Consider the following 17,950-nt stretch of genomic DNA (forward strand, 5'->3'; position numbering starts at 1 on the left):
GACGGGTCTCACGTAGGCAGTGTAAAGCGCCCTAAAAGCTTCCTCATTTAGGTTTCTGAATGAAGTTCTAATTTTCGCCAGTGTAGAGTACGCTGCTGTCGTTATCCTATTTATATGTGCCTCAGGAGTTAGATTAGGTGTCACATCCACTCCCAGGTCTCTTTCTCGAATCGTTACAGGTAGGCTGTTCCCCTTCATTGTGTACTGTCCCTTTGGTCTCCTGTCACCTGATCCCATTTCCATAACTTTACATTTACTGGTGTTAAACTCCAGTAGCCATTTCTCTGACCATCTCTGTAGCCTGTTTAAGTCCTCTTGGAGGATCCTACAATCCTCGTCTGTCACAACTCTTCTCATTAATTTTGCGTCATCTGCATCTGTGTGTGTGTGTGTATGTGTGTGTGTGTGTCTATTTTTCTCTTATGTCTACTAAATATAATTAATAACACGCACACATCCCCAGGAAGCATCCCAAAGCACCTGTTTAACTCTCAGGTAGCTATTTATTGCTAGGTGAATAGGGGCATCAGGGTGAATGAAACTTTGCCCATTTGTTTCCGCCTTCGCCGGGAATCGAACTCGCGCCATTAGAATTACGACCCCCGAGCGCTATCCACTCAGCCGCGAGGACCCTGTACTCACGTAGTAGTGCTTACAGAGGTTGAGCTCTGGCTCTTTGTCCCGCCTCTCGACTGTCAATCAACTGGTGTACAGATTCCTGAGCCTACTGGGCTCTATCATATCTATATTTGAAACTGTGTATGGAGTCAGCCTCCACCACATCACTGCCTAATGTTGTTATAGAGTCAGCTACTCGGAACAAGTTCCAAGTAGCACGGGCTATGGTGAGCCCGTAGTGGACTTACCTGGCACAGGAGCGGTGCCGTCTGGTCTGATCACTGCCTAATGCATCCCATCTGCTAACTACTCTGACACCGTGAGAGGTAGTAGTGATGGTGAGGGGGGGGGGGATGGGCGTGCGCGATCGCGTGTACACATCATACTGTACACCAATATGACTCTCCCGAGGTCAAGGCGATAGTGACCACCATCTCTCCAGTCACGTGTTGTCAGTCCGCACAGAATCCTCTCTCTCCCAAGGCCCCGGCCACCACCATGTGTCGCCACATCTTCCTCTCAGCCTCCATCTCGCATCTTCCTCTCAGCCTCCATCTCGCATCTTCCTCTCAGCCTCCATCTCGCATCTTCCTCTCAGCCTCCATCTCGCATCTTCCTCTCAGCCTCCATCTCGCATCTTCCTCTCAGCCTCCATCTCGCATCTTCCTCTCAGCCTCCATCTCGCATCTTCCTCTCAGCCTCCATCCCCCATCTTCCTCTCAGCCTCCATCCCCCATCTTCCTCTCAGCCTCCATCCCCCATCTTCCTCTCAGCCTCCATCCCCCACCTTCCTCTCAGCCTCCATCCCCCATCTTCCTCTCAGCCTCCATCCCCCATCTTCCTCTCAGCCTCCATCTCCCACCTTCTCAGCCTCCATCCCCCATCTTCCTCTCAGCCTCCATCTCCCACCTTCTCAGCCTCCATCCCCCATCTTCCTCTCAGCCTCCATCTCCCACCTTCTCAGCCTCCATCCCCCATCTTCCTCTCAGCCTCCATCTCCCACCTTCTCAGCCTCCATCTCCCACCTTCTCAGCCTCCATCCCCCATCTTCCTCTCAGCCTCCATCCCCCATCTTCCTCTCAGCCTCCATCTCCCACCTTCTCAGCCTCCATCCCCCATCTTCCTCTCAGCCTCCATCTCCCACCTCAGCCTCCATCTCCCACCTTCTCAGCCTCCATCCCCCATCTTCCTCTCAGCCTCCATCTCCCACCTTCTCAGCCTCCATCTCCCACCTTCTCAGCCTCCATCTCCCACCTTCTCAGCCTCCATCTCCCATCTTCCTCTCAGCCTCCATCTCCCACCCTCTCAGCCTCCATCTCCCACCTTCTCAGCCTCCATCTTCCACCTTCTCAGCCTCCATCTCCCACCTTCTCAGCCTCCATCTCCCACCTTCTCAGCCTCCATCTTGGCGTGGGTGGGTTACACCAGTAAGATGAGGGCGCCGCGGGGCTGCCCATCACCACCACCACCACAGACGCTGCTGGAGAACGCTAGCAAGTGCTAAACGTTTTGATTACATTGTGAATAGCGAGTTTCTGCATGTTTACCTACATGCCTTGTTCACATGTAGCGTGTGTGGGGGGGGGGGGGGAGATGTTGGGGGGTGGTGGGGGGAAGGGGAGGAGGGGGGGATGTGGTGGCGAGGAAGGGGGGGAAGGTGGTGGTGAGGAGGGGGGTGAGGGGAGGAGAGGGGTGAAGGGAAGAAGGAGGGGAGTGAGGAGAGGAGGGGAAAGACCAAGGAGGGAAGGGAGTAAGACGAGGGGAGGAGAGAGAAGAAGAGGGGAGGAGGGAGAAGAAGAGGGGGGGAAGGGAGTAAGGCGAGGGGGGGGAGGCGAGAGGGGGGAAGGGGGGGGAGGCTAGAGGGGGGAAGGGGGGGGGAGGCGAGAGGGGGGGAAGGGAAGGGGGGAAGGGGGGGGGAGGCGAGAGGGGAGGAGGGGGGTGAGGGGAGGTAAAGCGGTCACAAGGACAGAGGAAAAAAGGGAGAGTTGATAGCCCATAATTCTGTCCTATTGTTTCTAAAATTCTGTACTCGTCCACAGTCCCAAGAACCGCCGAGCATGCGTACCTGGATTGTACCTGGAAGGGGTTCCGAGAGTTCGTCCACTCCCCCCCAAGCCAGGGGCCCCTATAGTGGCACTTACTAAACAATTAACTTTCCAGCTCTCGTACACGCCACAAGCCTCTCGCTCTCGATTTCCTGTGTAAACGTCCATTACTGACACTATGTAAGGAGACACCTCGAACACTGTTTATGTCGGACGGAGGTACATCTATGTATGTATGTATGTATGTATGTATGCATGCATGTATGCATGTATGTATGTATGTATGTGTGTATGTACGTAAGATTAGCAGTTTTAAAGCACTACAATCACCTTCTGCGGTTGATTGTTCAATAAATCACTGAACTATATGTTTAACAGATCTCTAACCCTGTCCATGGAGGACAGAAGTGTATAATAAAATATATTATTTATATATATATTTATATAATATATATATATGCTGGTTAGCACTGTAAATGTGTGGCCACGTCTGTGGTAGAAAATCATAATAAAACAAACCTTTTGATTTGTATACGTTAAGTATTATCTACATTCCTATATAATCTCCAGAGCCACGCACTTTCTTGGTCAAGGCAGTGATTGAGTAACACCGAACTAGCGCGGCAGATCTGTGCTACCTGCACCTCTCTCCAGGCCTCCACCTGCCCTAGTCTGCTGCAGGGCACGCACGCACGCACGCACGCACGCGCACACACACGCACACGCACACACACACACACACACACACACACACACACACACACACACACACACACACACAGTCTCGAACTTTCCCCCAAAAGGTAATTACCCATTTCCTAAACTAATCGCTCATTGCGAAAATGGAACGCACCAGAAGACAAGCGCCGGCTTATCTCACTCCAACAAGCACCATACCGCCAGCCAGGAGGCCTGGCCAGTGACCGGACCGCGAGCACATTGATCCTGGGAATCATCGCAAGGTAAGGTAACCCCCTTTCTCTCCAACAAGGTGTAAAACTTGTAAGAAATTAGTGGATGTAGATGTGAAGGGGAGGCGGGGGGTGGGGGCACACGCCCAACTAACCAACCAAGGTTAACCACAATATTGGGAATAACGCCTCAAAACACGCTGATAAATTGCTAATCAGCCAATAGAAAACTTTCGCACGGGTGTGTTTACAGATTTGCTGGCATTGTGCGCCGTTGGTCCTTGCCATGAGCCATTTGCGCATGGCACGTCCACCTCCCCTAATGACTGGTAGAGTGGGGCAGGCAGCATGCAAAATACACCTGCACCCCGTCTGCATCACGGGTCGTAACCCCCTGGTTATCTTGAGATGATTTCGGGTCTTTAGTGTCCCCGCGGCCCGGTCCTCGACCAGGCCTCCACCCCCAGGAAGCAGCCCGTGACAGCTGACTAACACCCAGGTACCTATTTTACTGCTAGGTAACAGGGGCATAGGGTGAAAGAAACTCTGCCCATTGTTTCTCGCCGGCGCCTGGGATCGAACCCAGGACCACAGGATCACAAGTCCCGCGTGCTGTTCGCTCGGCCGACCGGCTCCCCTACCCCATCACACCATGCATGCCCTTCATGTTTCCCTTGTTAACTAATGATGACAATTGTCTCCCTATCGCGCTCGTTTGGGGCCGGAGTGCGGGCTCGGTCGCTCGCTCGCAACTGAGCAGCTTCCTGTTGCAGTCTAAGAGGTTAGTTAGGGCGGCCTCGGGGCGAGGGGGGAGCCAGGCACCACAGTTGACACACTTCACCAGCCGTGTCAAGTGCGGACCGAGCCCACACCAGACGTAATTTTCATGCTGATTTTTGTGTCATCTGCAAAGGATGACACGAAGCTGTGACTTGTATTTTTGTCCATATCTGATATGAGGATAAGGAACAGCAGTGGGGCAAGGACTCTACCTTGAGGTACAGAGCTTTTAACTGCGCTTGGACTTGATTTTATATGGTTGACCGTTACTCGCTGAGTCCTGTTTGACAGAAAACTGAGTATCCAGCGTCCTACTTTACCAGTTATTCCCATTGACCTCATTTTGTGTGCTATCACCCCATGGTCACATTTGTCGAATGCCTTTGCGAAGTATGTGTATATATCTGCATTTTGCTTTTCTTCTAAAGCTTCTGTGATTTTGTCATAGTGGTTGAGTAACTGTGACAGACAGGACCTTCCCGCTCTAAATCCATGTTGTCCTGGGTTGTGTAGTTCATTACTTTCCATAAAACTGGAAATTAGATTGCTAATCCCTATTCCAAAAGCGTTTATTTATTGCATTGCGCAGCGCCAGCGTGAAACCCATACCAAGTTAAGCGTGAGACGAAGCCTTGAGCCTTGAAGCTCGAAGCCGGAAAAAGTTCAAAGGTCTGCCACACCGGACCAGTTCAGGAAACATGAGCTATAATGTTACCAGGAAGGGCGACCTGAATTGAACACAATTTAGGGGAGACATGATTACCACATACAACATTCTCAGGGGTAACCGAAAGCGTAGAGAAAGGCATGTGTGGTACCCCGAGCAAGGGGTGAGAGGGGAGGGGGGGGGGAGGTGGAGACTGAGTACCTAAATGAGCCACAGAGACCTGCTTGATGGGGTTCTGGGAGATGTTCTACTCCCCAAGCCCCACCTGAGGCCAGGCTTGACATTAGAATAACTGGTGTCTATATCAGCGCAGCTAACAGATGGCATGCACTAGGCAGTGAGTGATATGATGGTGGCAGACTCCATACATAGTTTCATAGGAACCTGTACACTACTTCATTACCAGCCGAGAGGCGGAACCAAAGAGCTGAAAGCTTATCCCCCACAATCACAATTAGAAGAGTACAATTAGGCGAGTACACACACACACACACACACACACACACACACACACACACACACACACACACACACACACACACACACACACACACACACTTGGGTAATTACGCAAGTGTGTGTGAGCCTCACGCAGATCATCCTCGCCAGCGTTCCCAACGTCAAGAAACTGTCGTACTAAAGTGCCCTTATCCTAACCTTCCAGAGGACCCAAAACAGAAAACGGGACAGTGCGTCACTTTTGCGAGCCGCTTCCATTTTCTAGTACGACAACTGTTGACCGTAGGTAGCGTTGTTGTTGTTGTTTAAGATTCACTACCTGGAACAAAATGTTCCAAGTAGCACGGGCTATGGTGACCCCGTAGTGGACTATTTAGCGTATACGTCAATATGCGACGTGCAATAAACGCGACCAGGTCGAGTCATTACCCCCCCAAACACACACCGAAACTACGACGTTGGTACAACGTTCGAACAAGTTTAATACCTCCTAACCAGTTATAACAACCAATATAGCAAGTTGTAACAACGTTCTAATACGTCATAAACACGTTAAGCCAAGATGTAACAACTTTATTACAAGTTGTAACAAGCGGAAAATAGAGACAGTTTCGGTTTGTGTTTCCAGGGTACAGACACATCATAGGGGTTACCGCAAAACTCCCTCTTCATAACATAATTGCCGGAACAACCGTGGACATCTTCAAGAGGAAACTAGATTGTTTCCTTAAAAGAAGTGCCGAACCAACCGGGCTGTGGTGGGTATGTGGGCCTGCGGGCCGCTGTAAGCAACAGCCTGGTGGACCAAACTCTCACAAGTCAAGCCTGGCCTCGGGCCGGGCTTGGGGAGTAGAAGAACTCCCAGAACCCCATCAACCAGGTATCAACCAGGTTGTCACACAGGTATAAATATGTCGTACCTAGCAGCCAGAACGCACTTCTCGGATTACTATGCAAGGCCCGATATGCCTAATAGGCCGAGTGATTTTCTTTATTTTCAAAATATTGTTTTCAATTGGTTTATTTGAAATATTATTATGTTAAGAACATAAATTATTGCCTTAGTTATGTTAGTTTAGGTTAGGTTAAGTTAGTTTAGGTTAGGTTAGATAGGTTAGGTTAGGTTAGGTAGGTTAGGTTCGGTCATATATCTACGTTAGTTTTAACTCAAATTAAAAGAACTTAACTCATACATAATGAAATGGATAGCTTTATCATTTCATAAGAAAAAAACGAAAAATATACAAATTCAGGAAAACTTGGCTTATTAGGCAAACTGTGCCAAGAACTCCGCTCTGGCTACTAGGTACAACATATTATATATATATATATATATATATATATATATATATATATATATATATATATATGGCACCTGGCCAGGTATATGGGTTAATTTAGGTCTCATTAGCCTCATAAATAGAAAAAAAAGCTTTGCCGGTTTGTCCAAATTCAGTAACACAAGTGTGTAGTGTGTACTGGGTGATGGCGTCCACATGGTTTACTGGGAGTACTGTCACGTGAGGAGGCTGGGCTGGTCGCTGGTCCCAAGTACTCCGTCTACCGTGGGTATACCACACGAAGGTTTCACCCAATGATCACTTTCTGGCAAAGCTGTGTGGGGGCTGGATACACACAGGCGACGTCGGCCCAACTGTTTCTTGGCAAGACCACCCGCTGGTGGTGGTGGTGGTGGTGGTGGCCACCTCCCCGGGTGGTGGTGGTGGCCACCTCCCCGGGTGGTGGTGGTGGCCACCTCCCTGGGTGGTGGTGGTGGCCACCTCCCTGGGTGGTGGTGGTGGCCACCTCCCTCGGTGGTGGTGGTGGCCACCTCCCCGCTGGTGGTGGTGGCCACCTCCCCGCTGGTGGTGGCCACCTCCCCGCTGGTGGTGGTGGTGGCCACCTCCCCGCTGGTGGTGGTGGTGGCCACCTCCCCGCTGGTGGTGGTGGTGGCCACCTCCCCGCTGGTGGTGGTGGTGGTGGTGGCCACCTCCCCGCTGGTGGTGGTGGTGGTGGTGGCCACCTCCCCGCTGGTGGTGGTGGCCACCTCCCCGCTGGTGGTGGTGGTGGCCACCTCCCCGCTGGTGGTGGTGGTGGTGGCCACCTCCCCGCTGGTGGTGGTGGTGGTGGCCACCTCCCCGCTGGTGGTGGTGGCCACCTCCCCGCTGGTGGTGGTGGCCACCTCCCCGCTGGTGGTGGTGGCCACCTCCCCGCTGGTGGTGGTGGCCACCTCCCCGCTGGTGGTGGTGGCCACCTCCCCGCTGGTGGTGGTGGTGGTGGCCACCTCCCCGCTGGTGGTGGTGGTGGTGGCCACCTCCCCGCTGGTGGTGGTGGCCACCTCCCCGCTGGTGGTGGTGGCCACCTCCCCGCTGGTGGTGGTGGCCACCTCCCCGCTGGTGGTGATGGCCACCTCCTCGCTGGTGGTGGTGGCCACCTCCCCGCTGGTGGTGGTGGCCACCTCCCCGCTGGTGGTGGTGGCCACCTCCCCGCTAGTGGTGGTGGCCACCTCCCCGCTGGTGGTGGTGGCCACCTCCCCGCTGGTGGTGGTGGCCACCTCCCCGCTGGTGGTGGTGGCCACCTCCCCGCTGGTGGTGGTGGCCACCTCCCCGCTGGTGGTGGTGGTGGCCACCTCCCCGCTGGTGGTGGTGGTGGCCACCTCCCCGCTGGTGGTGGTGGTGGTGGTGGCCACCTCCCCGCTGGTGGTGGTGGTGGTGGTGGCCACCTCCCCGCTGGTGGTGGTGGCCACCTCCCCGCTGGTGGTGGTGGTGGCCACCTCCCCGCTGGTGGTGGTGGTGGTGGCCACCTCCCCGCTGGTGGTGGTGGTGGTGGCCACCTCCCCGCTGGTGGTGGTGGCCACCTCCCCGCTGGTGGTGGTGGCCACCTCCCCGCTGGTGGTGGTGGTGGTGGCCACCTCCCCGCTGGTGGTGGTGGCCACCTCCCCGCTGGTGGTGGTGGTGGTGGCCACCTCCCCGCTGGTGGTGGTGGCCACCTCCCCGCTGGTGGTGGTGGTGGTGGCCACCTCCCCGCTGGTGGTGGTGGTGGTGGTGGCCACCTCCCCGCTGGTGGTGGTGGTGGTGGTGGCCACCTCCCCGCTGGTGGTGGTGGTGGTGGCCACCTCCCCGCTGGTGGTGGTGGTGGTGGCCACCTCCCCGCTGGTGGTGGTGGTGGTGGTGGCCACCTCCCCGCTGGTGGTGGTGGTGGTGGCCACCTCCCCGCTGGTGGTGGTGGTGGCCACCTCCCCGCTGGTGGTGGTGGTGGCCACCTCCCCGCTGGTGGTGGTGGTGGCCACCTCCCCACTGGTGGTGGTGGCCACCTCCCCGCTGGTGGTGGTGGTGGTGGCCACCTCCCCGCTGGTGGTGGTGGTGGCCACCTCCCCGCTGGTGGTGGTGGTGGCCACCTCCCCGCTGGTGGTGGTGGTGGTGGCCACCTCCCCACTGGTGGTGGTGGCCACCTCCCCACTGGTGGTGGTGGTGGTGGCCACCTCCCCGCTGGTGGTGGTGGTGGCCACCTCCCCGCTGGTGGTGGTGGTGGTGGCCACCTCCCCGCTGGTGGTGGTGGTGGTGGCCACCTCCCCGCTGGTGGTGGTGGTGGTGGTGGCCACCTCCCCGCTGGTGGTGGTGGTGGTGGTGGTGGCCGCCACGGCCATGAACGAAAAACTGGTGGTGGTGATGGTTCAGTTCTCTCGTGGCTTGGCAAGCATCAGGATTGATGATCCGGATGGAGCGAACAGGTGTTCTGGGAGAGGGGAGGGAGAGGGGGAGTGGGGGGGAGAGGGGGAGAAGGGGGGGAGGGGGGGGAGAGGGGGAGTGGGGGGGAGAAGGGACTGAGGGGGAGAGGGGAGAGGGAGTGGGGATGGAGAGAGGATACCTGGTTGATGGGGTTCTGGGAGTTCTTCTACTCCCCAAGCCCGGCCCGAGGCCAGGCTTAACTTGTGAGAGTTTGGTCTACCAGGCTGTTGCTTGGAGCGGCCCGCAGGCCCACATACCTACCACAGCCTGGTTGGTCCGGCACGAAAACTATCTAGTTTTCTCTTGAAGAAGTCTACATTTGTTATATTTGCTTGGTTATGCTCCCTAAACGTTAGGTCGTCGGACATCATTATTCCCAAATCCTTGACATGTTGCTTTCCTACTATGGGCAAATATGATTGTGTTATGTACCCTGTATTATGTTTACAGTCCTCATTTTTACCGTATCTGAGTACCTGGAATTTACCACTGTTAAACATCATGTTATTTTCTGCTGCCCAATCGAAAACTTTATTAATATCAGCTTGTTATAGCTAGGCGAGTACAACTACGCACAACTAGGTGAGCACACATACAACCCCCCCCCCCCCCCCCCACACACACACCCCCAAACACCACACATCCCCCCCCCCCTCTCCAACACAATGTAACACCAATTCGCAGCCCAACAGAAAGAAATACCTCCCTTAATTAATTTCTGGCCAGCCTCCTCACACTCAAGTATTAGACGTGCGTCGTAGTCGACGTCCCCCCCCCCTCCCTCCCCACCCTCAGACACAACCTCTGAGCAACCACTGACGCATCCTTCTCTCCCAGCCGGTCCTCCTAAGGTGCCCCCAACGTCAAGAAACCATCGTACTAAAGTGCCCTTATCCTAACCTACCAGAGGACCCACAACAGAGAACGGGACAGTGTGTCAATTTCGCGAGCCGCTGCCATTTTCTAGTACGACGATTTTTGGCCGTAGGTGGAGTACACGTCAGAAAGCGACGTGTTATTAGGAGAACGGGTTGACTCACGACTGTCTGTGGTGACAGGTAGAATGGTGTGGGGGGGGGTAAATGGGGAGGGGGTAAATGGGGAGGGGGTAAATGGGGGGGGGTGGAAGGTTATTTAACCTGGGAAGAAATGGGGTGCGCGAGGTTAACCTTTGACCTACTGACCTTGACCTACCGACTTCGACCTTTGACCTGTCGGCACGCCTGACAGCTGGGTGGACAGCGCTTGGGATTCGTAGTCCTGAGGTTCCGGGTTCGATCCCCGGTGGAGGCGGAGACAAATGGGCAAACTGTTTCTTTCACCCTGATGCCCATGTTACCTATCAGTAAATAGGTACCTGGGAGTTAGACAGCTGCTACGGGCTGCTTCCTGGGCGGTGTGTAACAAAAAGGAGGCCTGGTCGAGGACCGGGTCGCGGGGACGCTAAGCCCCGGCCGGCCGAGCGGACAGCACGCTCTACACGTGATCCTGTGGTCCCGGGTTCGGTCCCGGGTTCGATCCCGGGCGCCGGCGAGAAACGATGGACAGAGTTTCTTTCACCCTATGCCCCTGTTACCTAGCAGTAAATAGGTACCTGGGAGTTGGTCAGCTGTCACGCGCTGCTTCCTGGGGGTGGAAGGCCTGGTCGAGGACCGGGCCGCGGGGACACTAAAGCCCCGAAATCAACTCAAGATAACCCCCGAAATCATCAAGATAATCTTCAAGATAACCACCGAAGGGGTCGGATCGCGACAGTGCCCAACCACATACACCCTCCACTCACTTGCCGCGTACACAGTTAAGGGAACAAGGGAGAGAGAGATCACGCCCACTACGCACGCCCGCAACCCCCGCCCACTGCGCACGCCCGCAACCCCCGCCCACTGCGCCCGCCCGCAACCCCCGCCCACTGCGCACGCCCGCAACCCCCGCCCACTGCGCACGCCCGCAACCCCCGCCCACAACCCGCGCACAAACGTCCATTGCTACCAAAGGTTGCACAAGAGAAAGGGAAGACTCCCCGTGTGACAGTTGTCACCTGTGTGTATACAAAGACCATTGTAATTAGTGGAGAGTGTCGGTGCCGCCCGTGGCGGGGCGACGCTGGCGGCCGGCGACGTTACCCACGACAAGGGCACCAAGGACGTCTTGCGCAAGTCCGCGCTCAACCACGCACGCGCGCGCACACCCACTGAATACACTAACATATTCCATGTGCAACTGTTGGCACGGGAGAGTGTGCGGTCAAGGTAGAGGGGGGGGGGGGGGGGTTGTGGCGATGTTGGAGCCAACAGTAGTGATGGCAGTAGTGGTGGCAGCAGTGGTGGCAGTAGTGGTGGCAGTAGTGGTGGCAGCAGTGGTGGCAGCAGTGGTGGCAGCAGTGGTGGCAGTAGTGGTGGCAGCAGTGGTGGCAGCAGTGGTGGCAGTGGTGGCAGCAGTGGTGGCAGTAGTGGTGGCAGTAGTGATGGCAGTAGTGGTGGCAGTAGTGATGGCAGTAGTGGTGGCAGCAGTGGTGGCAGCAGTGGTGGCAGTAGTGGTGGCAGCAGTGGGTGACAGCAGTGGTGGCAGCAGTGGTGGCAGCAGTGGTGGCAGTAGTGGTGGCAGTAGTGGTGGCAGCAGTGGGTGGCAGCAGTGGTGGCAGCAGTGGTGGCAGCAGTGGTGGCAGTAGTGGTGGCAGTAGTGGTGGCAGCAGTGGGTGGCAGCAGTGGGTGGCAGCAGTGGGTGGCAGCAGTGGGTGGCAGTAGTGGTGGCAGCAGTGGTGGCAGCAGTGGTGTCAGCAGTGGTGGCAGTAGTGGTGGCAGCAGTGGTGGCAGTAGTGGTGGCAGCAGTGGTGGCAGTAGTGGTGGCAGTAGTGGTGGCAGCAGTGGTGGCAGTAGTGGTGGTGGCAGTAGTGGTGGCAGTAGTGGGTGGCAGCAGTGGGTGGCAGCAGTGGGTGGCAGCAGTGGTGGCAGTAGTGGTGGCAGTAGTGGTGGCAGTAGTGGTGGCAGCAGTGGGTGGCAGCAGTGGGTGGCAGCAGTGGTGGCAGCAGTGGTGGCAGCAGTGGTGGCAGTAGTGGTGGTGGCAGTAGTGGTGGTGGCAGCAGTGGTGGCAGTAGTGGTGGTGACAGAAGTGGTGGTGGCAGTAGTGGTGGTGACAGTAGTGGTGGTGGCAGTAGTGGTGGTGGCAGTAGTGGTGGTGGCAGTAGTGGTGGTGGCAGCAGTGGTGGCAGCAGTGGTGGCAGCAGTGGTGGTGGCAGTAGTGGTGGCAGTAGTGGTGGCAGTAGTGGTGGCAGTAGTGGTGGCAGCAGTGGTGGCAGCAGTGGTGGCAGCAGTGGTGGCAGTAGTGGTGGCAGCAGTGGTGGCAGCAACGGTGGCAGCAGTGGTGGCAGCAGTGGTGGCAGCAGTGGTGGCAGTAGTGGTGGCAGCAGTGGTGGCAGTAGTGGTGGCAGCAGTGGTGGCAGTAGTGGTGGCAGCAGTGGTGGCAGCAGTGGTGGCAGCAGTGGTGGCAGTAGTGGTGGCAGCAGTGGTGGCAGCAGTGGTGGCAGTAGTGGTGGCAGTAGTGGTGACAAGCCGCCGGTGCTCTCTCCCCCGGACGTGTAAATATTATGCCCAACACCTGAGTTTAACTGAAGACTAAAATTAGTTAGACAACCTATCAGCAGACACGTCCCCCACTCCCCCCTCTCCCATCACGCACGCACGTGCACACAACCTTAGATCACGACCATAATGCGTGTACACACACACACACACAAACACGTTTTTTGTATTAACATATTTAGATACATCTGCATATTACTTTTTTTTTTTTTTTTTTTTATTAAGTTATGAGGTACATCTGCATTAGTGCAGCTACCCTAGACTATATGAAGTGGAGTACAGTGTGTCAAAAAAAAGCTAACTAGGTGATGCTATAAAATCCCCATCACACAGGATGGTTAGTCATACAGAGACATGTGATAGGCGGTCTGCACTGGCAGACTCCGGATGCATTTTGAGGATATCAACAACACAAGATTGAATAAGGTAGCAGTGGTAATACAAGTCCCCATCTCGCAGGATGGTTAGTCATACAGAGCCATGTGTTTAATAGCCTGCACTGGCAAATTTTGGGTATACTGTGAGGATATCTTCAAGAATACGAGAGTGAATAAAGTAATTGCAAAGCTCCAGGTACCTCATGCCAACTGGTCTGAAAGGTCTAATAACTGGGCATTCAGTGATGTAGTGCGGGAGATCATGCCGTAGTTCCTGCTCACAGAGTTTGCAACTGGAGTGCTCAGGATTGGGAGACCCGTCACCTGCAGCCACCTGCCACAGGTAACGGTAACCCAACCTGATCCGCAGCTACCCTGGACAATAAACTCTACGGGAACCAGTAACCACGTTTCAGTAACACAAATCGTCGTCATGTAATTGTTAACCCTGTAATGTGACGTATACCTGGTCGATACACCCTACCTGGTTATACACCATACACAATAAATATACATACACACGTATGTATACAATACTCCGGAGGGAAGACATTGCACTGATACATCTGTGGCTAAAAGCAGCCTTGCCGCCAATACATACAAGCTAAAATATAATGACCATACCACACATCAGAAGACGAGGAGACGACGACGTTTCGGTCCGTCCTGGACCATTATCAAGTCGATATAGTGGTCAGGACGGACCGAAACGTTGTCGTTTTTTCCATCTTCTGGTGTGTGGTTTCGGCCATCACATCTTCAGCCACGTTATTGTGACATCTTCATACAAGCGAATCTAGGATTACTCTATGTCGTATCCAAGCGGGTACTCACCTTATCAAGGTGTTAGCAGGGGGTTCAGCTTCAGCTCATTGGTCCCGCTGAAGCTCAACTAGGGTCCAAACTAGGTGGATCCATCAAGGTGGGTTATGGAGCATACCTGGAGAGGGTTTCAGGGGTTCTTCTACCTGAGCCCTCCCGGAGGCCAGGCTAAACTTGTGATAACTTGGTACAACAGGCTGTTGCTTGGAGCGGCCCGCAGGCCCACATATCCATTACAGCCTGATTGGCCCGGCACTTCTTGCAAGAACTTATCTAAGTGCCTTTTGAATACATCAACCTTTGTTCCGGCAATATTTCTAAGGCTTGCTGGGAGGGTGTTGAACAGCTGTAGACCTCTGATGTTCAATGTTCTCTGATTGTGCCTATGGCACCTCTACTCCTCACTGGTTCTATTCTCCATTTCCTTCCGTACCTTTCGCTCCAGTATGTTGTTATTTTACTGTGCAAATTTGGGACCTGACCCTTCAGTATCTTCCATGTATATATTATTTGATACCTTTCTCGTCTCCTTTCCAGAGAGTTCATTTTGAGAGCTTTGAGACGGTCCCAATAATTTAGATGTTTTATAGTTTCTGTGGGAGCCGTATATGTTCTCTGTATTCCTTATAATTCAGAGATCTCTTCCGCTCTGAAAGGGAAAGTGAGTACTGAGCAATACTCAAGACGGGACAGCACCAGTGATTTAAATACTATTAGCATTGCTGTGGGATCTCTGGACTTCAACGTTCACATAATCCATCCTGCCATTTTCCTGGCCGCCGCTATATTTGCTCGGTTATGTTCACTACATGTCAGGTCGTCAGACATCATAATTCCCAGATCTTTTACATGTTACTTCCCTTCTATGAGTAGGTCTGTGTCCTGTACCCTGTGTGTCGTTCCTCGTTTACACCATACCTCAGTACCTGGAACTTGGCACCGTTAAACATCATGTTATTTTCAGTTGCCCAATCGAGGACTATTTATATCTGCCTGTATATATCTGCCTGTATATATCTGCCTGTATATATCTGCCTGTATATATCTGCCTGTATATATCTGCCTGTATATATCTGCCTGTATATATCTGCCTGTATATATCTGCCTGAAGGTTTTCATTGTCTTCTACAAAATAAATTTTCATGCAGATTTTTGTTTCATCTACAAAGGATGACACGAAGCTGTGACAAGTATTTGTGTCTATATCCGAGACAAGAATGAGAAATAGCAGTGGTGCCAAGACTGAGCCCTGTGGTACACAGCTCTTCACTGTACTTCGGCAGGATCTTATTTGATTGACCGTCACTCTCTGCATTCTGTTTGACAAAGTTGAAAATTCAACGCCCCAGTTTGTCTGTTATTCCTATTGATCTTATTTTATGGGCTATCACTTCATAGTTGGGCACCATGCCTTCCCCTCAGTCGCATCCCAAATCCTTATCCTGACCCCTTCCATGTGGTATGTAATCGTAATGGCTTGGCACTTTGCCCAAATAATTCCCTCCCTCCCTCCATGGTCACATTTGTCGAATGCATTTGCAAAATCTTTGTATACAACATCTGCATTTTGCTTTTCCTCTAAGGCTTCTGTGATTCTGTCAAAGTGGTTGAGTAACTGTGACAGACAGGATCTTCCCGCTCTAAATCCATGTTGTCCTGGCTTGTGAAGTTCATCTTTTTCCATAAAACTGGAAATTACATTCCTAATTACTCTTTCAAAAGCTTTTGTTATGTGTGATATTAGTGCAACTAGAATTTTTTGCCAAAGCTTTACTACCTCCCTTGTGCAGAGGAGCTATATCTGCAGATTTAAGTGCTGCTGGTATCTCCCCTGTATCCAGGCTCTTTCTCCATATTACACTGAGCGCTCGCGCTACTGGTACTTTACATTTCTTTATGAATATTGAATTCCATGAGTCAGGACCAGGGGCTGAGTGCATGGGCATATTGTCAATTTCTCTTTCAAAGTCTTCAGAGTTTGTGGTAATATCCGCTATATTATCTGCAGCTTGAATGTCATTCATAAAGAAGCTGTCTGGGTCATCAACTTTCATGTTGTTTATTGGGGTACTAAACATAGCCTCATACTGGCTTCTTAGAACTTCACTAATTTCTTTGTTGCTCTCTGTGTACGAACCTTCAGTTGGAAGTAAAGGTCTATTACTATTGAGTTTTTATTTTAATTTTGCATATATGAAAAAATATTTTGGACTTTTCTTTATCTCTTGTATAGCTTTCTGTTCCTATTCCATTTCCTCAGACTTATATGATCGCTTCAACGTTTGCTCTATTTCTTCGATCTCCCTATTTAGGTGTATTTTCCTTTGTGATAGTCGTGTCTGCTTAAGTATTTCGGTGATTTTTTCCTTCTCCTGTACAGTCGTCTGCGTTCTCTTTCTAGAGTGGTCCTCTTTCTGCCCCTCCTCACAGGCACGTGCTTCAAGCAGACCTTGTAAGCTTCAGCTGTCAGTTGAGCTATTCCCTGTGTGGGAGTTTTGTCGCTTAAGACCATCTCCCATTGAATGGTTGCAAGGTCTATATTTATGTTTTCTCAGTCGATCCTCTTATTGTTGAAATTAATAGAATACCCATTCTCGCTTGTTGGGTATCTTGGACGTACTACCGATATTAATGTTAGCTTGCACTTCAATGAGCTTATGGTCTGAGTATGAAGTATCTGAGATTGTAATGTCTCTGATTAGTTCATCATTGTTTGTGAATAACAAGTCTAGTGTGTTTTCGTTCCTAGTTGGTTCTGTGATCTGTTGCTTGAGCGAGAATTTGTCACAGAATCTCAGTCGTTCTCTGATCTGTGGTTGGTTATTTCCAGGTTGATTTCCTGCTATAATGTTATTGTTTACTATTCTCCATTTTAATGGGTAGATAAGTGGGTAGATGTAATACGGATCCGTGTACGTGGGTCCAGATAGGTGGGCCCAGGTACTCCCCTAGTTGTGATTACGGGGGGATGAGCTTCAGCTCTTTGGTCCCGCTTCTCGACTGTCAATCAACTGGTGTACAGATTCCTGAGCCTATGTTGACCAGACCACATACTAGAAGGTGAAGGGACGACGACGTTTCGGTCCGTCCTGAACCATTCTCAAGTCGATTCAATCCTGAGCCTACTGGGCTCTATCATATCTACATTTCAAACTGTGTATGGAGTCAGCCTCCACCACATCACTGCCTAATGCATTCCACCTGTTAACTACTCTGACACTGAAAAAATTCTTTCTAGCGTCTCTGTGGCTCATTTGGGTACTCATTTTCCACCTGTGTCCCCTTGTTCGTATCCCAACCGTGCCGAGTAGTTTGTCTTTAGGCGAGTCCATGTACGTAGGTCTATATAGGTGGGTCCCATGGAGGGGGGGGGGGGGATCATATATATGAGTCAAGACACATAACAGCAACACCCTGAACTATACACTACCTGTGTTACACTCCCAGGATACTTGTATCAGGGCCAAGGCCGCAGCATACGGTGGAGGGCGTCGGGGGGTGGAGGGGTGATGGAGGGGAGGAGGGAGGGGAGAAGGGAGGGGTGATGGAGGGGAGGAGGAGGGAGTGTGGAGGGGAAAGTCAGGAAGCTGCCCTTAAGTCCCCACATCCGCTAGTTAACCTAACCATCCCGGAGCCCAACAGGCGGGTGGCACCTCCTGGGATGAAGCCACGTCCCTCTGTGCTTGCTCCAGCACCTCTCACCCACATGACCAGGAGATGGGGCTCACCGCTTCGTCGCAAGCACGCTCCAGCAGGCAGACAGGCCGGCAGACGAACAGGCAGACAGGCCGGCAGATGAACAGGCAGACAGGCCGGCAGACGAACAGGCAGACAGGCCGGCAGACGAACAGGCAGACAGGCCGGCAGACGAACAGGCAGACAGGCCGGCAGACGAACAGGCAGACGAGCCGGCAGACGAACAGGCAGGCAGTTACACACTTGAAAGCGCCACACGTACACAAACT

At 52.9% G+C, this 17,950-nt stretch overlaps 1 protein-coding gene across 7 annotated transcripts in view; it reads right to left on the reverse strand.

Moving 5' to 3' along the window:
- Pka-C1 (Protein kinase, cAMP-dependent, catalytic subunit 1) overlaps nucleotides 1–17,950 on the reverse strand; it is an 894,574-nt gene that overhangs the window by 89,861 nt on the left and 786,763 nt on the right. The window lies entirely within an intron of this gene.

Source organism: Procambarus clarkii, chromosome 60 (assembly GCF_040958095.1).
Source record: "Procambarus clarkii isolate CNS0578487 chromosome 60, FALCON_Pclarkii_2.0, whole genome shotgun sequence".
Classification (NCBI taxonomy): domain Eukaryota; kingdom Metazoa; phylum Arthropoda; class Malacostraca; order Decapoda; family Cambaridae; genus Procambarus; species Procambarus clarkii.